Genomic DNA, 14418 nt, shown 5'->3' with positions numbered 1-14418 from the left:
CTTGTGCCTCAGCCTCCCAAGTAGCTGGGTCTACAGGAAGGCACCACCACCCCTGGCTAATTTTTGTAGTTTTTGGAGAGAGGGGGTTTCACCATGTTAGCCGGCCTGGTCTGGAACTCCTGACCTCAAGTGATCTGCCGATCTCGGCCTCCCAAAATGCTGGGATGATGGATGTGAGCCACCGTGCCCGGACAACCTGCAAAAACTTAATGTGACTTCAGAAATTGATTTTTCTGTTTTACAATTAAGTGAATCAAGATCCTAGAAAGCAAGAACAAAAAATAAATTCAGCAAACCAGAAATGATGAAGAATTCCTGATGTGGTTCAAGGTGAGAATATTTGATTGGAGCTGTGGAGATATTAGGCAGAGACAACCTGTGAGAATATGGTGTAAGCAAAGCGGAAGAAGGATGGGAAAAGGGGAAGGAGAAGGTGGAGGGGAGGCACCGAGGAGATGAGGAAGGGTAGAGCGAAAAAGAATGCAGAAAGCAAAGAAGGAAGGGAAAGAAGGTAAAAGTGAGAGGAAAGAAGAAGGTGGTGAAGGAAGGAGAGAAAGGGAGAGTGGAAAAGAAAAAGGAAAAGAGGTAAGTGCTTGGAAAGATTGAATGGGTGGAAAAAGGAAGCAAAAGGGCCGGGAAACAGGAGACAGGGTGGAGAAAGTGAGAAAGTCGAGCAAAGCTGGATCAGATGGATGAGGACAATGTCATGACTTCCGGCACATAATAAAACTCCAGCCTCAGGGTCTACAATCAGAAGGAACTAAAAGGGACCTTATGAAACTGAATAAGGACCTTCAAAGATACTAGGTCCTTGCCCCTGGAACCTGTAAATATGACCTTGTATGGAAAAAAGGTCTTTGCAGATATGATTTAATTAAGGATCTTGGGATGAGGAGATGATCCTGGCTCACGGTGATGCAAAAAAATAATTTTAAAGGCATAGAATATAGACCCAAAATTTCCACTGTTTATCAAGAATGAGTTCTAGAAGGAAAGAAGAAAATGATATAACAAATAATCATAATAAAAGAAAATTTTCTAGAGCTGAAGAATAAAAAGTATCTTTAAATTGAATGGGGCCTTTGAACATTAAGCAACAGAAAAACGGATGGCAATAAAAGACCCACCCCTATAAACAGTATGATAAAATGTCAGAACCAAATCCAAAGATAAAAACCTGAAAATAGAAAAGCTAAAGTCATTTCCCTTTAAAGGCTAAAGTTCTGATTGTCTTTAGCTATCATTGTGGGCTAGATAACATTGTAAACTAGAAGACAGTGGATCTGATCAAACAGGCACTTGACTATTTTCTAACACATAAGAAATCAGAAACCTTACCATCCACAGAGTCTCTTTGAGTTCCTTGAAGATATACCACAGGAAAATTACCAAAGAATCTATGGTAGAAGAAAATGACATGCAAGAAAGGGTAGAAAACAAGTAACCAGTAAAACATAAGGTCAAATTGTGGAATCAAAAAAAAAAAAAAAAACAGTTGAATACAAAGAAACAGAGAGTAGAACAGTGGTTACGGGAGCAAGGAGGAGAAGGAAATGAGACCGTATAAGTCAAAGGGTACAAACTTACAAGTAGCTAGGGGGAATAAGTCTAGATAGCTAATGTACAGTATGAGGACTATAGTTAATAATATTGTATACTAAAATTTTTCTAAGAGAGTAGATTTTAGGTGCTCTTACCACAAAAAAGAGACAAATAAGAAAGGGGATGGATATGTTAATCTACTTACCCGTAGTGATCATTTTACTATGTAATGTATATCAAAACATCATGTTGTACTCCTCAAATATATACAACAAAAATAATAAGTGAAATGTATTAAAAAACCTTACAAAAGGAAAAAAAAAGAAATAGACCTTTAAAAGACGGCAGAATTAATACAACCTCTTCATTCACACTTTGATAAGTTGGATAGAAGCATAGCCAAGCCAAATGCTTGTAAAGTGTGAATAGTTTTAATGTGATTCTGGAATTGAAATTTCGAAAGGTCACTGTATCATAGATAAGGAAGTGAGACTGGAGAGGAGTGAAACATACTAGCATTTCTTTCCTGCTCAGAGGATACTGACTGACTCAAGATACACTGGATAGATAATTTTCCATGTATATGATTTAAAGTGTACATATAAATTTCAAAACATAGAAATAAGATATAAAACTGTGAAACTACTATATAAACACAAAAATAAGTAAATCCAATCCACTGACAACAGTCAAGTTCAAAAAAAAATGTACCTAGCAAAGGAAAGGTATCAATGCAATGGTATATAGATGTTCAATTAATAAATATAAATGAGTTAAATTTAGCTACAAAATGTTAGATAATTTTTAAATGATAAACATTTTAATAGTACAAAATATTATTCAGTATGAGTGAGAAATAGGGCAATATGGGCAAACATAAGACCAAAAGAAGTATTTTTAAGATGGCAGAGATTTTGGTCAAGTTAAAATGCTGAGGAGAAGAAATTGATAGAGGGGAATGAGATGAGGAAGAGGTGATTTATAAATTGATACCTCTGAAAGGGAGGATTGACTGGATCCAGAGCCAGATGAAGGGATATACCTCAAAGAAAAAAAAAAAAGAAGCTTCCAGGTTATTCAGATTTTTCTGTATGTTGTTTATAAGCTGTCACTGAGAGTCAATAACCAAGGTTTCTCTATTATCACCATGGTGGGAGGATTCTTTATAAAAACACATTTTTTATTAAAATATTGTGAATATTTATTATTATGGAGTTAAAAAACAAAGATTATAAAGAAGATTTTTAAAACTTCCTAAAACAACATCTTCTGACTTCTTTCCACTGTTATTTTAGTTAAAAAATAATGTTTCCATTATTCTTTTTTATGACCAGTGTTGCCAAATACTACCTGTTTTTTGCTTTCTTTATGCATGATCTTTCCATTGAATAACTAGAAATACAGCTTTTGTGATGGAAAAGGAGCCACAATTTAATTTTAATAAATCGTAATTCTGCTTGATTATTAAAAAGCATTTGTATGAAAAAGTACATTTCTGGTTTAGCCCACATGGTCTTCCCCAATTTCTACAGACAATTCCCTGCTAACATGGTTCTCTTTCCAAGGAGCCCTACTACCTCTAGAATGGAGATGAGAGTAGGCTCAAAGAGGTACAAGGTTAGAGGCAAGTCCTCACACCCTGGAAGTCTCATAAATGAACAGCAATGGTAGACAGTGATTGAGAATATGGACCCTGGAGCCAAACCTTCTGTTTTTAAAGTCAAGTTCTGCCATTTATGAGATCTGTGGTCTTAAATGATATAATGATCTTCTCTATGCCTCAGTGTTCTCATCTGCAAGATGGGGTGGGTGTGTAAAAATACCCTGTACATCATAGGGGTGTCTAGAGATTTTAGTGTATTGATGAATATTAAATGCTTGGTTACAAGAGTGTCTAACACAGACATTAAGCATTATTTAAACATTAGCTTGAATCATAAAATTATTTCCTAACTGTTGGGTTTCCCTGAGAGTACCCGGTCTTGATGAGTCTTTCTCTTGTGTGAAATTTCATGTTTATACTAGCAAAGTTCTGAGTTTCTACTCTATGCCAGGTCCTGTACTAAGTGCTTTTATCAGCAGGGTCTTTATTTGATCATTCATGTAAGAACTATTAGTATTTATTCAGTCCCTTCTTTGTATTAAGAAACATTATGTCCAGAAATATTATAGTAAAGAAAATCAGGGATTATCTCTAGTTCACTTACAATAGTGAAATAATTCCTCATTTAATTCTCACAACGGTCCCATCAGGATGATACCATTGTACAACTTTGCAAATGAAGAATTTGAGTATCATAAGGGTCAAAGGGCCCAGGCCTGTTAATAGCTGAGTCTGGCTCCAGAGCTCACCCTCTTCACCATTTTTTTTTATAGTATTGGTGGTGATGGGCTCTCTGGGCTGGTTGTGGATGGCAGAGAATCACATTTGTCTCACGCCTGGTTGGTAGAGGGCCTTTCAGCTGCCTCCCTAAATGCCCTGCCCTCAGGATCACCTGGACCCTTATTGCCCATGGTATTGACCTGCCTCTACTTAGGAAATGGCCTGATTAACCAGAAGCCCATGCCAATGGCCAAATCCTCAGCAAGGGTTTGATCATATTTTCTCCTCAATCCCTCAGCATGGGAGAACCCCAACAATTGGGCTATTTAGGAAATGCATGTCATGCATTTTTCTTTTGATTCCTCATGCCTTTTGAGAACCTCTTTTCAACTGTTCAGTCTACTTCTTGGTTGGGCTAATCTTCACCTGCTATATCCTGTTGTGGTCACTTCTGGTACCCAGATACCCGTCCTAGTACTGCAGAAAACTGGTTGAAGCTGGACACTCTCTGGAAAACCCAGCAACAAAAAAAAGACCAGAAGCCTTAGGGCTGATACCAACAAAACACTTCCCTCTGTCATTTTTATTGAGGACATGGTATACTCAGTCTGCATGGTGGCATACCTCCAAATTCTACAGGATTTGAAGTTTTGAATAATCCCAGGTATTAGTTGAATCCTGCCTCTACCATGTACCTGCTCTGTGACCCTGGACCAGTTCCTTAGAGTCTCTTGCCCTGCTTTTTTATGTGTCATGTATAAACTTCAGATCGGTGCAACAGTTCCCAACTCATATGGTTATCATAAGCAAAGAGATGTACTAAGTTAAACATTAATACAGTGCTTAACAAAGAATATATCCAATAATAATAATAATATCATTATAATTATTATTTATTTTGGCCATTTAGATCTGGGACCATGCAAAGTATGGTCTCAATGGTACTTTCATTCCTGGAAAAGCTATCCCTCCTTATACACACACAGAAAGTCTTTTTAACTCATAGTATAGCTAAAATGTAGTCACTTTTAAACAAAACAGAAAAATAAATATATTGAATAAAACATGATTTCTCATTTATTCTGAATGTTGATGTTTGAAGGAAAACATATAATTGAGGATGAAGAGACAGAGGAAGAGAGAGATGAGGTAGCAGTTTTATAGGGCCTTGCTACTCAGTATGGTCCACAGATCAGCCTCATTAACACCACCAGGAGCTCCTAAGAAAAGCAAAAGTCCAGGCTCACCCTAGTCCTAATGAATCAAAATCTGTGTTTCAAATGATCCCAGCTAATGCCTACCCACTTTAAGGTATACACTTAGCAGCACTGTCCAGGGCTTAAAGCTGGTGGTGCTGGCTCTTCCTGAAGTCAATTTTCACTTTGGAAAGTCTAGGTGACCTTTTTCTAGATGTGTATCTCATTAGCACGACTTTTTTACTTACCAGTAATAATTAAAGCATTTTTTAAAGTTCAAAAATTAAAATAGAGACAATGTTGGTGAGGAGAAAGAGAGGGACAGAGACAGAGACAAACAGATCAAGACAGATTTTCCTAAATGACTGCAGTACAAGTCTCAGAGGCTACACTGCCTGGGCTCTGGTTGCCAAGCAGACTAGCTGCAGTGCTGAGATTGGACAACACTGGTTTCAGTTCAGGTCCTGCATTTCTTCTAAATCCTACGGTGGCCATGAAAAGATGATCCAAAGAGGATGTTTCCTTATAAACCGGTGGTGCTCCAGGCTTGACTCAAATGGATACTTGCACTGGATTTTGAAGAAAAGGAGAAACAGAAAAGAAGGAAAGAACATAGGATTTGGAGTCAGAGTCTTGAGTTCAATTCCACTAACACCATCGACTCACTGGTGGGAAGTGAAGCACAGAACCAAGAGCCTAAGGGTCAGTTCAGGCCAGGATTCAATACTCAGTCCTCCAGGGGCCAGTTTCAGAACATGGTTATGTTAGAAAACCACCCTGCTGTGGTCTGAATGTTTGTGACCCTCAACATTCATCTGTTGAAATGCTAACCTCCAGGGCGATGGTATTAGAAGGTAGGGTCTTTCAGGAAGTGATTTGGTCATGAGGGCAGAGCCCCCATAAATGGGACTCATATCCTTATAAAACAGGCCCAAGGGAGCTCATTTGCCCCTTCTGCCGTGTGAGGACAAAGCAAGAAGGTGCCATGTGTGAACCAGATCAGAGTCTGTTGATGGCTTGCTTGATCTTGGACTTTCCAGCCTCTAGAACTGTGAGAAACAAATTTCTGTTGTTTATAAGCTACCTGGTCTATGGCATTTTGTTATAGAAGAAGGAAAAAGTATTTTATTACTTTTCCTAAGTAAGATTCTTTACGGTCAGTTATAGTAAGCTTGAACTATACAGAGTCCCATGTGGTTGTTCTCACTGAAAGCAGATAAAAGAAGCATCATAAATACAGAAAGTGCAAAGGTATCTTTGTGAATCAGGAGTTACAAACCAGACAATTTGAATTGGATCTGGGTCAAAGACCTATTTTGTTGCTCTAAACATGAAAAAAACAATTAAATATCAGAGTGCCCATAATAATACAGATTTCTGACTTCTTTTAAGGAAATCTGTTAATACTGAAACCACATTTAGGCAAGATAACTACCAAATGGCACTGACCTTGGCTTATCCCTATAGAGTTCAGCAAGACAGTACCCTCCAGTCCCTGTTTTCTTACATATGCCCGATTCACCCAGTTACTTTGGCTGATGAATCTTGAGAAGTATTTCAATTTGCAACTCCTGCCATAAATGAGAGACCTCTGTTAACCAATTTGAGGTGAGCTGGAGTGAGGTTCCTTCCCCATCATCCAGTCTGGAATCCTGACTCAAGGGACCAAGGTCCTCAGTTCATAATGGGCATGTTATACAATCACAATGCAGAACAGTTATCATTTCATTTAAAAGCAGTGACTGCTAGAATTACATTTCCCATGTAAAACAATAACACAATTTCCAGTTGATCAGCAAATAAATAAGAGAAAACAGCTTTGTAATTATTTCGACAGTGGTTGGGCTCAAAGAAACCCATCAAATCCCATTTCATGAGAGACAGCACTAAGCAGAATTGAACAAACATTTTACCTGAGTCTAGTCCAACACATCCTGCTCCAAAGATGACTCCTATAATGAAAATCTGTCGTTCGCAAATGACTCATCATCTGAAAACTGTGCAGAAGATGCTGGAAACGCGGGTGATGCATGTGAAAACGAAATTAATCGATATGAAGATGAAGATCAGCAGTCTATCACAGCTGAGCTGTTTGATAATAATGAAACCGGGGAAACAGACAGGGCTCAAGAAACTCATGAAAGTGCAGGAAATGTCAACAGGAATTATGAATTCGTAACTATTGCTAGAAATGGAGAAACAAGAGTAAGCAGACAAAAGAACAGTATTGTGTCGGGAAACAACCCTGTCCATTTCTATCTCCCTTATCTAAGCCACCAATGTTGCTTCTATGTATTATGATACTGGACTCCTTACTTGCTTGATCCACATCATGTTATCCTCACAGCAGCCAAAATAATCCTGTTGGAATGCAACTCACGTCAAGGCACCCCTCTACTCACAATCATCCACTGGCCTCTACGTCACTTGCCATAAAAGCCAACATCCCCACAATGACCAATGAGACCTGCGTCACTGGGATCCCCCTTCCTCCCATTGCCCCTTCACTTACTCCAGGCACACCAACCAGGAACACAATGTTCCCAAGACATGAGCCGTGGCTCCTTCTTGGAGCACTAACAGGTGCTCTTCCAAGAACTTGGAAGTTGCCTCTCTCAGGCAACCTCAGAACTTGTTCCCTCAGTTCTTTACAATCTTCCCTCGGAAGACTTGTCTCAACCCAGCCCTCCCTAGCCAACCTATCTGAAGTTACAACCCTCTTCTTATCCTAGTCAGAGAAATTCCCCACTAGCCACCCTCCTTCATTTTGTTCTTTAACATATTATTATCTCAAATACACACATTTTAGCCAAGCATCTGGTTCATTGTCTGCCTCACCTGTTAGACTACAAGCTCCAGGAGATCTGGAAGTTTTGCTTGTCTTATTTTCTGCTGCATCTCCAGTACCCAGATATGTACCTGCAATGCAGTAGATGCTTAATAAATATTTGTCAAATACATAACTATAATTCAGAGATGTACAGGAAAAGAATGATGATAGCAATGTGTAAAAGAGATTTGTTAAATTTGCCAGAAATATGTCCAGGTAACAGCCTCCAGCCCCTCCTAGAAGATTTGTAAAGGTGGTGAGACAACACCAATCTTCTCCCAAGTGAGCAGATACAACGAAGGTTCTAGGACCACTAGAGCTGAACACTCTTCCTGCATTGGTGGTATCCTGGTCCTTTTTTCTCCTCTAGGGTAGTTATATGGTGACTGCCAGCCTGAAATCACCAGTCAGTCTCTTTCTTTCCCATTTCTTTATCAAGAATCAAAATGGATTGATTTGCAATTCAATTCAACAAACATTTATTTACTGAATTGAATTTGCAAGTGCATTAAGGCTTCAATGTGACATAAAGGGAAAATTGTTAAGTTAGTCTTACAATGAGTTTTACTTCCACTTATTTATGAAGATTAATGATAAATATTTGGCATCAATCTGATTGTTTTTTATTTGCACATGTCTTATGTAAAAACCACTGATGGTAATTCGGCAATATTTGATGCCTATCTGCAAAACTACAGCAAAGGGTATGAATTAGGAAATGGTGCATTTGCAAGATGGCCATTCTCAAAATTTATTATCAGCATCTGAATGAGTCCTCCTCCTGTATCTAGAAAACTGATCCTCTTATAAGGTACTTCACTGCTTCACGATAGACCACTGGACCACAGAGGAAAGGACATATTCAGTAACAGCCATACACTTAAGTTGGTATATATTTTGCATGAAGTCTCGCTCTATTGCCCAGGCTGGAGTGCAGTGGCATGACCTCTGCTCACTGCAACCTCCTCCTCCTGGGTTCAGGTGATTCTCCTGTCTCAGCCTCCTAAGTAGCTGAAATGACAGGCACACACCACCACACCCAGCTAAGTTTTGTATTTTTAGTAGAGACAGGGTTTCTCTACTAAACCCATGTTGGCCAGGTTGGTCTCAAACTCCTGACCTCAAGTGATCCACCCACCTCGGCCTTTCAAAGTGCTAGGATTACAGGCATGAGTCACTGCACCCAGCCAGTAAGTATAGTTTTCATTATCCTTTGTCCTTCCTTCAACTTAGAGGAGATATCTCAAAGGTCCAAGAAGCCCCGCTGACAAATAATCATGCTTGTGTCTGAGTGCATTCTGTTTGCTTCCACAATATTCTAGAGAAGTGTTTCTCAGCCTCAGTACTATTGACTACTGGAGATGAAAATTTTTGTTGTGAGAGTCTGTCCTGGGCATTGCAGGATGGTTAGCAGCATCTTTAGCCTCTACCCACTAGATGCCAGCAGTACCCTCCTCCCGATCAAAACATGTCTCCAGACATTGCCAAATGTTTTCTGGAGGGCACAATTGTCCTCAGTTGAGACTACTGTTGTAGAATGAGTCTTTCCATAAATCAAATTATGTTTTCAGCACCCACTGAAAATAGTACATAATTAGGCCCTATGAATATATCACCATGGTGTCTTATAGTCATCCCCTCCTCTTCTCATGTATTATCTCACCATACTTCAGGGTCTTGGGAGTGTCCTAATCAGAGAGCAATTTGGTTGTTAAAAAAAAAATAGAAATCCACTTAATTTAACCAAGTAAGGAATTATATGTCCTAAGCATGCACAAGAACTTCTCAGACCAGAGAAGACTGAGTGAAGACTTACAGGACTTATAATGTAGACAAGTAGTCAACTCTTTCTTCTCTCTCCCTCCTCCTTTCTTTCACTCCCCTCTTATCATTTGTCCTTCACATAATAGCAAGAGTGATCCTTTTAAAATATAAATCTGGGCTAGGCACAGTGGCTCACACCTGCAATCCCAGCACTTTGGGAGGCCGAGGCGAGCAGATCCCTTGAGGCCAGGAGTTCGAGACCAGCCTGGCCATCCTGGTGAAATCCCATCTCTACTAAAAAAATATATATAAAAATCAGCTGGGCATGGTGTCATGCACCTGTAATCTCAGCTACTCAGGAGGGTGAGGCAGAAGAATCGCTTGAACCTGGGAGGAAGAGGATGCAGTGAACCGAGATTGCCCCACTGCACTCCAGCCTGGGTGACAGACTGAGACTCTGTCTCAAGAAAAACAAACAAACAAACAAACAAAAATCACATCTATATAAATCTGGTCATGTTATTCCATGGTTTTCCATCATGCTTTAAATAAAATCACCATGATGACAGTGACCTTCTGATCTGGCCACTGCTTATGTCTCAGAACTTATAACTCTCTCCCTCTCTCTCACTTTTATAGCCACATAAGCTTTCTTGTCCCGCTACATATGCTCACATCCCATGGATCTGCACCTGCTCCCTCTGCCTGCAATGTCTTTTCCCCAGATAGCCCTGTGGCTCACTCTCTCATTTTATTTAAGTTTCTATTCAAGTAGTAACTTCTAATAGATATCTTCTGCAGCTATTCTGTCTAAAGTAGCAAGGTCCCCTGCCCCCAGTTCCTACCTAGTCTCTATCTCCTTATTCTCTTACCCTTTCTTCATTGCCTTTAACTCTGTAACATAATTTCAGATTGTGTTATTTATTTATTTTCTTCCTCTCACCTCAATTAAGCACATTCTGGGAGGTTAGGCCATTCCCCTCTCATAATTTCAAAGCCTAAAACAGACGATGGCATTTTAGTAGGTTCTCAGTCAATATTTGTCAAGTGAATGAATGCACATCTCATTCTCTATCCTTTGAGGAGGGACTCATATGTTCAACACACTTACAGGTAACCCATCATAGATAGTCCAAAACGGCAGCCTTAAACCTTGAGTCTGTGAAGTTTGAGCTTCACTCCAGTTAATTAATCCAGTCTCAGTATCACTCTAAATTTGGAGGAAGAAACTGTCTTTTATAGTCAGTCTTGGCTGGGTGGCCATTCCTTGTTCAAGCAGCTGACATCAGAGATCAGGCTTCAAGGCTAAAGCTCTTAAGCCATAAATAGGGCAGATTCTCTTAAGAAAAAGGAATAGAATGGGCTAAGATGCTCAAATATTAGGTACTGGGTATTTTAACCTCATCCTCCCCTCCTCTGTCAATACTCTAAGACTTTCCTGACTGCTAATTTTCAGGGAGCCAGGAAATAAAACCCCTTCACAGAGTGAAAACTCAAGAGTTATGTTGTCAAGAAAAAATGGCTAAGGTAATACATAAGCCAGAAACCATGGCAAGCAGATGCTAACCCCAACCTATAATTTGCTCATAACTAAGAGTTTTAATCTTGAGATCAAAGTCAAATGCCAAGATCAAAGTCAAAGGAATCCGACTGAGGAGAAGAATGTAAAGTAATCTCAAAGACCATGAAGGCAAGAAGAAAGTATGCCCCAATTAGAAATCAGATGCAGCCCAAGTTGCAGTATGGTTGGGTATACACATGGGAACGTGTATTAGGGGAGAGAAGGGAACATTGACACTCAAAGATTTAAGACAGGCAGGAAGAAATAAGCATGTGGGCTCTATGCTTGGAATATGTCCCTCCTTCAGGCACGGTGGCTCACGCCTATAATCCCAGCACTTTGGGAGGCCAAGGTGGGCATATCACTTGAGATCAGGAGTTCACGACCAGCCTGGCCAACATGGTGAAACCCCATCTCTACTAAAAAAGTACAAAAACTAACTGGGCATGGTGGCACGTGCCTGTAATCCCAGCTACTTAGGAGGCTGAGGTACAAGAATTGCTTGAACCCAGGAGGCAGAGGTTGCAGTGAGCTGAGATCACGTCACTGCACTCCAACCTGTGTGACAAGAGCAAGACTCCATCTAAAAAATAAAAAGAAAAAGAATATGTCCCTCAAAGTTCATGTGCTGGAAATTTAATTCCTTATGTGATAGTTTTGAGAGGTGGGGTGGTTTTAAGAGCTGATTAGGTCATGAAGGCTCTTCCTTCATGAAGGGATTAATGTTATTTTCATGGGAGTGGGTTTAGAATCACAAGAGTGAGCTCGTTATAAAAGGAAGTTTGACCCCTTTTCCTCCCTCAAATGCTCTCTCCCACCCTTGTGGATACTTTCAACCATGTTATGATAGGGCAAGAAGGCTCTCATCAAATGCCAGCACCATGCTCTTGGACTTCAAAACCTCAACAGCCATGAGCCACATCAATGTCTGTTCATTATAGATTATCCAGCTTGTGGTATTCTGTTATAGTAGCACAGAACAGACTAAGACATGGATTGAGCATGAGGAAATAGGTAAGAAATTGAATTCTTACCTACTATTTGATAAGAAAGTCTTTCACAAGAGGGTAGACAGAGCAGTACCCTTTAGCAGCAGATCAACTAGGATGAGCTCTGATTGCTGGAAAGGATGTCCACATACTGCCTTAGGATTATAGGCCTTTCTGGTGTGAGATGTGTGCTCTGTACCGAACAAAAGGCTGAGCTCAGCAGCAGGCAGTGATTGCAATTGGGCGCTAGGCTCAGGAGATTTCTCATGGTCTTAATAACTAGCTTCCATCATGAGCCAATCCATCATGTACACTATTTCCATGTTAATGTTGTTAAAATGACACTAACAGCATGTCACTCCTTTGTTCAGAAGCCATCAGTGACTCATTGATGCCTAGTGGATGAAGTACAAATGTCTCAATCCTGCACTTACAACTTTCCATAATTTACACTAAAGAGTTCATTGTACAAGAACCAAAGAATGCAGGACTGGGCATGATGGGTTAAATTGTGTCCTCCAAAAAAAGATATGCTGAATTTCTAACCCCCAGAATCTCAGAATGTGACCTTATTTGGAAATAGGGTCTTCACAAATTCATCTAAGTTGAGATCAGGTTATTAGAATGGGTTCCAATCCAATACTACTGGTGTCCTGATAAAAAGGGGGAAATTTGGACATAGACAGCACAGAGAGAAGATTATGTGAAGACACATATAATCTTCATAGAGAGAAAATGACTACGTGACAATGGAGGCAAAGAGGGGAGTGATGCATCTACCAAGCCAAGGAACACCAAGGGCTGCTGGCCTTGGTCTCAGAAGCTAGAAGACTCAAGGAAGGATTCTCTCCTAGAGCTGTCAGAGGGAACGTGATGCTGCTGACGCCTTGACTTCAGACTTCTAGCTTCCAGAACTGTGACAGAATTAATTGTTGTTGTTTTAAGCCATCTGGTTTATAATATTTTGTTAAAGCAGCCCTAGAAAACTAACATATCGAAAAAGGGGCATACCAGGATCTTCTATTTAATTTCACATGGGAGTACAGTGACCAACGTCTCAGTTTGCCTGGGTTTTCTCAGGAATTTTCAGCGATAAAAGTGGGAAAGTCCCAAGCACACTGGGACAAGTTGGTCACCTTGTGTGGCAGCCTCCCCCCTTACTAGGCAGAGTTCCAGAGAGGAAGTAAAGCAGCTTTCACAAAGTTCCTCTTTCAAGAGTCAAGTTAGGGAAAACTGTTAGGTAGGATATGGCAGCCTTAACCACAGGGGCAAGGAAATGTCAAGAGAGCTAAATATAAATTTAACATGAAGGTTCTAGAAATTACGATTGGTGAACTAGTCCCCACAGGAGCCAAATCAGGAGAGAAATAAAACAAAGGGTAACTTCATCTTAGGGAGATGATAAGAAATAAACATAGTCCATATTTGGCCCTCCTGGAGCAGATTCACCAAATGTTCCCCAGCATTGATATTTTTTTAAATTTGTATTTGTTTATAGAATAGGTAGAAAGATACCTTTTTAGTATGAATTTATTTCTTGTTAGGGTCAAGCACTTTCAAATATTTACTAACCACTTGTATTTCCTCTTGTGTGAATGGAGTATTTGCCCATGTTTCTCCCATAGGTTATAGTTGTGAAAAATTGGTTCACATGAGTTCTTCAATAGTAAATATATTTACAATGCATGTGCCACATATATTGCACATATCTATCCATGTTTATAGTATGCCTTTTTTTTTTTTTTTTTTTTTTTTTTTTTTTTTTTTGAGATGGAGTCTTGCTCTGTTGCCCAAACTGGAGTGCACTGACACAATCGCGGCTCACTGCAAGCTCCACCTCCCGGGTTCACGCCATTCTCCTGCCTCAGCCTCCCGAGTAGCTAGGACTACAGGTGCCCGCCACCATGCCCAGCTAATTTTTTGTATTTTTAGGAGAGATGGGGTTTCACCGTGTTAGCCAGGATGGTCTCAATCTCCTGACCTCATGATCTGCCCGCCTCGGCCTCCCAAAGTCCTGAGATTACAGGTGTGAGCCACCGCACCCGGCCTATATAGTATGCTTTTTAATGTGGTCTATATTGCTTTCAAAGTATAGAAAATTTATTTAAATTGTTGATGCTTCCTTTGTGATTTTAAACCATTTATTTTTAATTTTGCTCTTAAGCAGTCCTTACCCACAATTTAAACTTGTTTTTAATTTTTAATAGATAATG

This window comes from Macaca mulatta, chromosome 10 (genome assembly GCF_049350105.2).
Source record: "Macaca mulatta isolate MMU2019108-1 chromosome 10, T2T-MMU8v2.0, whole genome shotgun sequence".
Taxonomy (NCBI): domain Eukaryota; kingdom Metazoa; phylum Chordata; class Mammalia; order Primates; family Cercopithecidae; genus Macaca; species Macaca mulatta.
The sequence above is the reverse complement of the archived record's forward strand: the minus strand, read 5'-3'. Positions refer to the sequence as shown.